Source organism: Manacus candei, unplaced genomic scaffold (genome assembly GCF_025592945.1).
Source record: "Manacus candei isolate 608988 ecotype Guabito, Panama unplaced genomic scaffold, ASM2559294v1 h1tg000010l, whole genome shotgun sequence".
Taxonomy (NCBI): domain Eukaryota; kingdom Metazoa; phylum Chordata; class Aves; order Passeriformes; family Pipridae; genus Manacus; species Manacus candei.
Window position 1 is genome coordinate 2,145,951 of NW_026138058.1, and position 9,679 is coordinate 2,155,629.

Genomic DNA, 9,679 nt, shown 5'->3' on the forward strand with positions numbered 1-9,679 from the left:
ATGATGCACCAGCTCAACTTCTCCCCATTTACCTTTAACTCTCTAAAATGACAACAAACTGACAGATCTGTCCCTGTAGGTTCTGGGGATGGTCTTCATAAATAGACAGCAAAGAGGGAGTTCCCAGCACAGTCTTTTGGTGCCCACAGAAGAACTGCCCCTCTGTTCCGGTTGGTACTCTGGAGGTAGAGGAACACTTTGAAGCACCAGATTTTGGCTGTCAGCTTTGAAACAGGAGCCAGTCCTAAAAGAGTTTTAACTGAGATATCTTGGCCTGCTAACAAACCCCAATACCTGTGTTGCTGGAAGAACATTTTAGGAGCACTGGTTAATCTCATGTTCTCTTCTGCTCACTGGACCAAAGGCCTTATTATAGAAAGAATAGGAGTAGTACACACACAGTAATAAATTAGGTAAACCAGACCTTTGAATAAGATCTAGAAGGCCCAGAGCCAGGATTTTGCAAGCTTGAAGAATTCAGGTCACCTCATTGAGGAGGTCAAATTGAGGAAGACGTCCATGGTGACCACCGGAGGGATGAAGGCTTGAGGAGAAAACCCCACAGTAGAAGACTGGGCATGTCTGGAAAGACTCAGCCCAGAGACCAGCCTGCTTATTAATATGTATAATAAATGATGCAACCATGGATCTAAAGTGTATAAAATGGCTTGCTTTTGCACTTTCAAGTAGAGCAAGTTTGTCCAGCATTAGCTGGCTTGCTCCCAGTGCTGTCAATAAATACCTTTGCTGTTCAAAGATCAAAAGTCTCTGGGTAGTTTATTTTACCAGATTTTTTGGATTCAGCTTCAGGTAGTGGCATCGGGTTGTCCCACAGTACAAAAAGTGGTGCTAACAGACTACTGACTTACCTCTGATGGTGTTCAGTTAAACAGCTAACAGACTGAGAAACATGGAAGCAACAGCTTTGGATAAGGTTTTCAACCATGAAAATGCTTGGATATTTGTGAGTTGTGTGATTTCCACCTCCATCAGTCCACAGTTTTCCACTATAATCAAATACATTCAGTTAAATTTAGTTGTATAAAATGTACAAATGATCGACAGTTTAATGAGGACAAATATTTCAAATTAAATGCATACCCAATTGATCTACTGAAAAGTGTCCATAACTTCTAGCCTTACAATCAGAATGACACTGGTGCTTGGAGAAAGATCATTTCAATATCAAAAACCAAAATAGACAGATCTGCCTTCCTCCTCCCTTTGCTTCTCAAAGAAATAATTTGCTACACTGTAGAAAAATAAGCAGATATAATAAGGAAGAAATCTTAACTCCAGGAAGACCTTGCTTTTTTAAAAAAAAACTTTTTAAATTTTTGTCACAAAAGATGTGGTTTATAGGTTCACAAACCTGATTTCGTCTCTGACTTCTAGGTGGCACGGATTTCATCACAGGATTTTTTTGACAAAACATGTCAGACTTTGAATGTAACTATTTTAAAGGGAGGCTATGTTTCTGTTACTCATGGTTCTCCAGTAAGACCTTTGGATTGCAGTGGAAGAACTTTACCACGATTAATACAACTTTTGTCCCCACTTTGTTCAGAGTTTCTTGTGTGTTAGAAATGTATTCATGTTTTAAATGGCTTATACATTTGGGAGACATGTAAATAAAAAAAGTTTTTATTTCCCTATCCGTGTGTTTAAAGTTTGCAGGCCACGAAGTTGCATTATTAGCATTGCTGTAGTTGCATACAAGCACTTCACCATTAATTTGACAAATATATGAAGTAATTTAAATATCTCAGCTTTCCTCCTTACATGTCTTCCTTTGTGTAATATATTTTTAAGGATGTGTAGGAATATGATTGTTAATATGATGCATGTGTTATACAGGCTATGAATGTGGCCCTTAAACACCCATTATTTGAACTCTACTGCAATTTTCCTAATGACAGCTTGTCTCAATTTAAAGGCTCAGGCAATGGAGATTCCATCAGGTTCACAGGTAAGATGGTACTGTGATAAACTGGAAAACATTCTTTGTCTAGGCTTGATTTTTCATTTTCCGGGCAGTGGATCTTATTGTGTCCTTTTCTCCTGGATTAAAAAGCTGTCAGAAATTTACTCCTCATGTGCTTGCTTGTAACTTCTGGTCACACCACACCTTAAACTTCTTTTCTGCTTATTGAAGAGAATGAACACATTAAATCTCTTACTGTGTAAAGCATCTTTGAGAGGTGAATCAGAGCTGAAGCACTTTTCTGAATGTGTTCTGTGAAGAAGCAGACAATGTACACGAGAATTGTCATGCAGTTATGAAGAGATTATGAACTTGTCTACTTCTATACTTGATACAGGAAAAAACCCATAAAAGTGTTGCAGTTTTACTTGATTCCTCCCACTCAGGTAATTTTAAAGGTATCTTTTTTTGTGTTATTGGAATCTTTCTAAATAAAAACAAGTGTGCCTTTTAAATTTGTTTCATCTTACTTTATTTAAAATACTATAACACTTAAGACTATTTTTAAATTTTTCTCTGAATCTGTATGAAATTTAAAGGGAACGACTGTAGGATGGTTATGTTTGTTCCTGCCTGAGGTCAGAAATGTGTTCTTCTCTGTTTCATTTTTCTAGGGAATTCACTCAAACTGCTAGGCAAATGCCTGTGTATTTTAAAAAACACCTCAACTAACATTCAGTTCTTTAACTATACCCTAATGGTGGCCTCTATAATGGGAAAACATACACACATCCATTACTTCTAAATCACAGCGTTTGGTTTACAGGTAGGATGTATATATACATATATACATATACGCATATATACACGTAATTATGTTTTCTGACTTCTCAGGTTTTATATATATACATATATACATAATACCTTGCACAGATATTACATAGAATATATTCACACATATATATGTATATATATATATAAGAAATACTGCACATATGACATTACTAATGATGTTACATTCTAAAAATTCTGTATTAGAACTTTTTTAGAAATGTGCAGAAATTTCAAATTAAATTTCTTAAATATTTAAGCATCTAGGGACCATCTGTACTTTTACTAAAGGAAAAAAATTGTCTTACAGTTAATTATTCTTTTATTTCTAGCAATCCTAGATAATATTTTTTTCCCTGAAAACCTGCTGTAAACGTGGTTACAACAAACCAAGCAAACAAAAAAGGTAATTTCCTATATACTACTAAACACAGATTTTTCTGTTTCTGAGCAACGGGTAACATTTGGTCAACACTGGATTAAATGACTCTGTCAGCCTTTCAGTTCAGGATAAAGTTCAAAATTGAAATATATAAATGAAAATGTTACCAGACACTAATGTATCTCTGTCTCTGCCCACGCATATAAATATATATATATATTTTTATATATATGCATATAAATTGATATATACATATATGTATGCATGCACACAATCACATATGTGTAAGTAAATGCACATTATGACATTCTAAATAAGTAGCTATGAGATGTTTAAGAGAATTGAGGTTTAGAGGACAGAGTCAGTAAATATTCTAGTGAGGGCTAAAAGGTCCATTCTCATGTTCTTCCTTTAATACAGTACACAAAATGAAAATTTATTCTAATTTCTATCAGTGTTTGACAATAGATGAAAATGACAGGCACTCAAAAAAAACCCCAACAACAACAACAGCAGCTGCACAAACAAAACAAAAAACAATCTATAAGAGACTTGGACAAAATATAATGAGAACTATGAATTTCATTTAGAGCTCCATGTAAGGAAAAGAGGGATAAGCATAAAGGGGAAAGAAAAAGGTATTTTTTATCTCTGGGAAGAGTAAAAGATGGATGCTGGGTGAAAGGAAGCAAAATAAGGATGATATAAGAAGTGGATCTACTGTATATTATCCTGAAGGAGATGACAGAGGTTTCTAAAGCTAAATGAAAGAGTATTTCTTTGAGCAGAAAAATTTTATTTTTTTTCCAGAAATATGTATTATTTTTACAACTAAATAACTTTCTACTTACCTTTCTCTTTCTCACATTTTCCCCTTCAAAAGCACCTACGTAGCAGTGGCAGCAGCTGTATAATCACCAACTTCTCCAGTGTTCACAAAGCAGTTGTGGGGGCTGTAGAACTCTAGGCTACCCCCTTGACTGTAGAACTTTTAGACCCATCTAACAGTAATAAAATCAAAAAAGGGATCTTCCCTGTAGAAAGTATATGCCAACTCTTATGTTCTGTTTATGGAACCCCAATGGTTTCTGACCTTCGGCACACATCATCTTCCTTTTGAAAACTGACATCAAAATGGGAGAACTCTACAGAAGGATATTGTACAAATCCAAAATTATCTTCTCTCTTGTTAAAGTCTTGCATGACCTTAGTTGTCCAGATAATCACGAAAATCTCTCTAAGAAATGCAAAAGGATTAATGCCAACAACATGATGAGTTATCACCTTCCTAATTATTCCTCCCCAAACTCTCACTGAATTCCAAGGTTTTGATTTGCCTTCTGTAGAAGTCTGGAAGATAAGGGGGCTAATGAACATGTCTCAAAGAGCAATGGTTGAAAGTCTATGGAGCCAGCTAAGGATTGTCGTTAAGAACACTGTGAGAAATCACAGGATGTGGCTGGAGAAGGGACCCATATAGAAAGAGGGCAGCACTTTTCCAGGACACAGCACAACACAAGTGCAGAAGTGAGGTCAGAAGCAGGTATGGACTGTAGGTAAGGATCAAGACCATCAAAGACCCCTGAAGTCCTCCAACACATTTCCAGAAAGATCGAGAAGAATGGACTGCATGTCACAAAGAATCTGCACAGAAAGTGAGAAACTTATCTCCAGGGCAAGAAAAACTTATCTATGAAAAGGTATCCCCAAGAAGCCTTCCCTCCTTCCTTCCTCCCTCTCTTCCTTCCTTCCTTCCCCTCTTCCTCCCTCCCTCTCTCCCTTCCGTTCTTCCTCCCTCCCTTCCTTCCTTCCTTCCTTCCTCCCTCCCTCCCTCTCTCCCTTCCTTCCTTGCTCTGTCCCTCCCTCCCTTCCTTCCTTCCTTCCTCTCTTCCTTTCGTTTTCTTCTTTCTTTCCTTCTTTCCTTTCCTCCCTTCTTTTTCTCTTTCTTCCATGTGTTTGTACCAGGAAGTCAGGCACTAACATAGTTATTTCCATGCCAAGTGTAAAATTTACCAATAGAACTTTGTAAGCTTTTGTGGGCCCTCTGACTTCTGCTGTTCCTTTCAACCATAAGCATCTATGAATCTTGGGAGCTCCCTCCCCCTTAAGGCTGGGACCTCACACCTGCAAGTGAAATTTTGTGTACTTTTAAAAATCACTTGGATTATAGAACAGAAACAAAGTTGAATAATGATCAACTGGCTTGATGGACTTGAAAGAAACAATTAACGAGCCCCGGGGAAGATACAGTCTCTGCAGTAACAAAATGATCACTGCTCCATCAAATTAAAATAATATTTTTTGTCAAAGACAGAAATATTGTATAATTGAATAGAACAGTTTGCTAATATTGGATTTTACTGTTAGTGTAATTCCACTGCTTTCCTTCTGACATTAGGCAATTAGATGCAATTAACACAGTTTTCAAGAAAAGTAAGTTCCTCTTTAACCACACAAATATTTGAGAAAGATTAGGGGGTTTAATTTGTTTGTTATTTTGTTTGTTTGGTTTGGTTTTAAAGCCGGACTTGATACTTTTTAACTAGGATGCAATTAAAACTCAATGTTGAACGCCATATGCAGTTTTTCATCTTAGTCAAGCATGAGGCAACACATATTGACATCCTAAGATTTAACTACAAATTTGAGGTACACATTTTACTCCAAATGTCTAAACTAACTAATGTACCTCACTGAAACTGCTGAGAGTAAAACCAGCATGCTATTTGTACTGAGAACTTCACAGACAAAAAATACCTTCCCAAATATTTGCTAGTTGTAGTGTTTTAATATATTGATCCTACTCCTCTCTTACATTCTTCCACTTGTAATGGCATACTATTTGAAATTTTTTATGCCTCTACCACACCAAAAATGGTACTGGATGAAAATTGAAGGGAGTGAAGAAGCAGTTGGAGTTCCATGAAAAGAAAAAAACCCAGAAATATGCTAAAATTTTGCCTCCCTTATACATTCCATTGCTACGTAATCACTGAACCTGTATGGTCCATATTTTTCCACATGCTTTTTGTTATCCTGCCACTCTTTATTACTCCTTAGACTCTTTGGTGATAGGATAATAGCCTTTCTACTGTTCAGGGCTACTGACATTGTAAACTGAATGGGATCTCTGAATAATATGGCAGTGCAAATAACAATAGATGAACTAGCTTTTTTAGTAAGTAGAAATGTATTTTTAGAGTAACTAACATTGATTCTCATAATTTGCTTAAAGATATTTGCCCTGTGCCAGTGGAGGTAGACATTCTCTATTTGCCTTGAAGCAAAAAGCCACAGATAAATCTTTCAGTAAAATATCTCATTATTTTATAGAAAACAACCATTTGCATCCACAATGTTATTTGTGATCCAAACAGCAAATTCTATTTTCCTTAGGAATGACTGAAGCTTCAGTTTTCTCGCTGCTGGGTTCAAGATTAAGTGCAAGAATTGGTTGTGCTGGTTTTTATGTGAGATTAATTTACACATTGATAGCCCCGTTGCCAGAACACAGGAACAGTATTTGTGGTGCTCTAAACATGAAGAAACTTGGATCAGGACCAAAATCCTTCAGGATGACTGGGTGGTGGAAGATTTCCAGTGTTGTAGTTAATTTAAATGTCTCTAATAATATCCTCATATTTATAAAATCAGATTGCACCAGGAAACCCTTCAAAAGCCATGGACCCACTTCACCACCCCTCACATCTAAGTTTTTATTCATTCCTTCTCCTGCACATAGATATTCTCCAGTACTCTCAATGCATTTAAGATATAAGTAAGTAGTATACTTTGCCTAGAAGGCAGCTGTTACACTGAATAATGAGAGAAATTGTTAAATAATATTTCTACATTATTTCAGTATTACAGCAGGGAAATTCGTTACAAGGATGTTACAGTTCTGCCATTTAAGCTCATCTTTTGTAAGAGCCCTAACAGTTTGAAATCAGTCCTCACCCAGGAAAAGATACATAGAAACAGCTGAAATCCCTTCTTTAGTCGATGTTTTTTTTCTTTTCTTTCTGGGAAATAATTGGAATACTTGTGTAAGAGCAAATCTTGTGGGCATGGGTGCCCTGTTTTTGCAACGTGACTTTGGAAATTAAAGTCACGTTCTATCTTCTTTAAGACTAAGTGAAGATCTAATATTTCTAAACTAATATCCTTTCTATTAACAGCCTTAGGATAGGGGTTTTTTTATTATTTAGCGCTAAGAAACAAAACATCTCACAAACATTGCTGTTAACTTTTAAGGAATGAAAAATTAATTGGAAAATCTGCAGTGAAACCTCAAACTAACTACAATATCAGAGAAGGGAATGGTCTGTAAAACGTTTAAAGAAAAGTACACCTTTAACTGCATAAATTGGCTGTAATTTTAATCAACTGCTTTCTTTCTAGACAGAATATGGTTCTGATATTTCAAAGTGTCTGCAAAAAGCCTTGAAAAAATGATGTCTGGTTACTCAATATAAGATAACAAATGTTGTGTCTCATAAATGCACGGGGAATGCATCTAAAACGTCTGGAAAAGCTGTGCAATGATGCAGGTTTCTGCAGCAAGGAGAAAGTCATATTATGGTTCTGCCATGCATATATTTTGCTATATAGATGATTTGTATAAGGCAATAACTGATCTTTTTTGGTTTTCTTGTCTAATTGTACAGATGGAAATATAAATTCTCCAGATCAACAAAAAAAAAAAAAAAAAAAAAAAAAAAAAAGAGAATGTAGCTCTTTTTTTGTCCTCTTTTCTTAATAAAAAAGTCTTTTGGGGTCAAAATCCCACTGGTACCTTTTAAAGTTTCACGTATTGGACATTATTTCAAAATGAATCAACAGTTTTAGAATGTCAAAGAAAATGCTTTTGTTTTACAAAGAACTTTTGAGCATACCAACCTCAAGTTGTAAAGGATTCATGAGTTGCTATAACTGAGTCAGATACCAGTATTTTTTTGCCAGTTTTACTGATTGAGAATATTTATCTGTAGATCAGTAGAAATTATTAAGGATTATTAATTGCTTAATGCCCGCTAATTGATGTTAAAAAACTGTTGCTGATGACACTCATGTTTGAACCAGGACCATGACAATTAATCTAAGGAGAAGGTCAAAGTTTAATGGCTTGTCTTCATTAGTATGAGCAAAATATTACTTTTATTTCTTTTCATATGTACTATCTTGAGACCGATTCTTTTAACCACTGAAAAACATATTACAATAAACAGCACATAAAGTAGTAAGTTAATTGACAGTCATCTGTATTCTTTGAAGTGGAGCCTCAGTGTATGCACAAGTGTTGATTTTGGTTTCTGGAACTCTGGAAGTTTTATAGAGCCAAAGCACTGCTTTTGTGGAGCCAGTGAGAGAGCAGTTAAATAACAACTGATCTTTGGTTAAAAGTAAATAAAAAAATAGCTTAATATGGCCAACAATGGTAGTCTTTACATCCTTGTGGGTCTGAAAGCTGTGCCTGAGGAATTACACTCACCAATGCTGTTAACAATGCTGTCAGACAGGAAACTTGTTGTTTACTACTTTAATGTTTTTACATGCTATTCACAAAGTTGTGGAGCCTTTACAAACTAAATGACATATTTGTTAAACTACACGTGAACCTGTCATAAAATAAAAATATAAGGAAATGTTAGCTTAATGCATGGTATTTCTCTCTTCACACACTGAAAAATAAAGTCAGATAGTTGTGGGTTTCTTTTAATTTTAAATTCGTAGACTTTCAGAATAAATCTGGTGTGAATTATTGTAATAGCAATATTTTCTCTTATTCCCTCTCCTCCAAGATTCCACAATGAGGAATGATGATTTCTTGGTTATTGCTATTGGAAAACTTGGTTATATGTCTTCCCCCTTCAAATCCTGTGTAACAGTAGCTGCTCAGCACTCACAGTTTGTCTGCCTAATGGAACTACTTAGTAAGATCTGAACAAATCATGAACTGAAAATTTGGAATCCATATTTTTACCTTAAAAAGTGCTTTATATATAGCAAAACTCTAGGAAATATAAAATAAAAATGAATCCACAGCTCGGAATCAAACAATAATTAAAACTGAAATATATCCACGCTGAAATCAGAGAAATTAAATTGTACAAGAACTAGCTAGAAACTACCTCGCTCATTTACCAGAAGCTGTCAAAATTAACAACATGAAGATCAGCAAGATGTAATGTCTTTTTCCAAAAGACATTTATTTCTTATTTTAGATACTATATTAACCTTATTTCCAGGAAAGCTGACGAGAGAGGTCATCATTTCCTTAGTGGAGTTGCTCTGGAATTACGTGTTGTAAATATACCATGGAGTCATTCACTAAATACTGTAAGGAAAAAAACTCTGAGTAGCTGGTCATTAAGTAAGCATGGAGTGAGACAGTTATTCTCAGGGGAAAAAAATAGTGCATGTGATTAAAAACTCTGCTACTATTGCACACACAAGGTGGGCAATTAAAGGGTTTCTCAACACCTTAGTTCTACAGTTCCTAACTTCTCAGTCCTGGGTGATGCATTCCTACCAATAATTTT

At 35.5% G+C, this 9,679-nt stretch overlaps 1 long non-coding RNA gene across 1 annotated transcript in view; it reads left to right on the forward strand.

The window, feature by feature from the left end:
- The window catches only part of LOC127466531 (uncharacterized), a 550,827-nt gene that overhangs the window by 110,793 nt on the left and 430,355 nt on the right, over positions 1–9,679 (forward strand). The window lies entirely within an intron of this gene.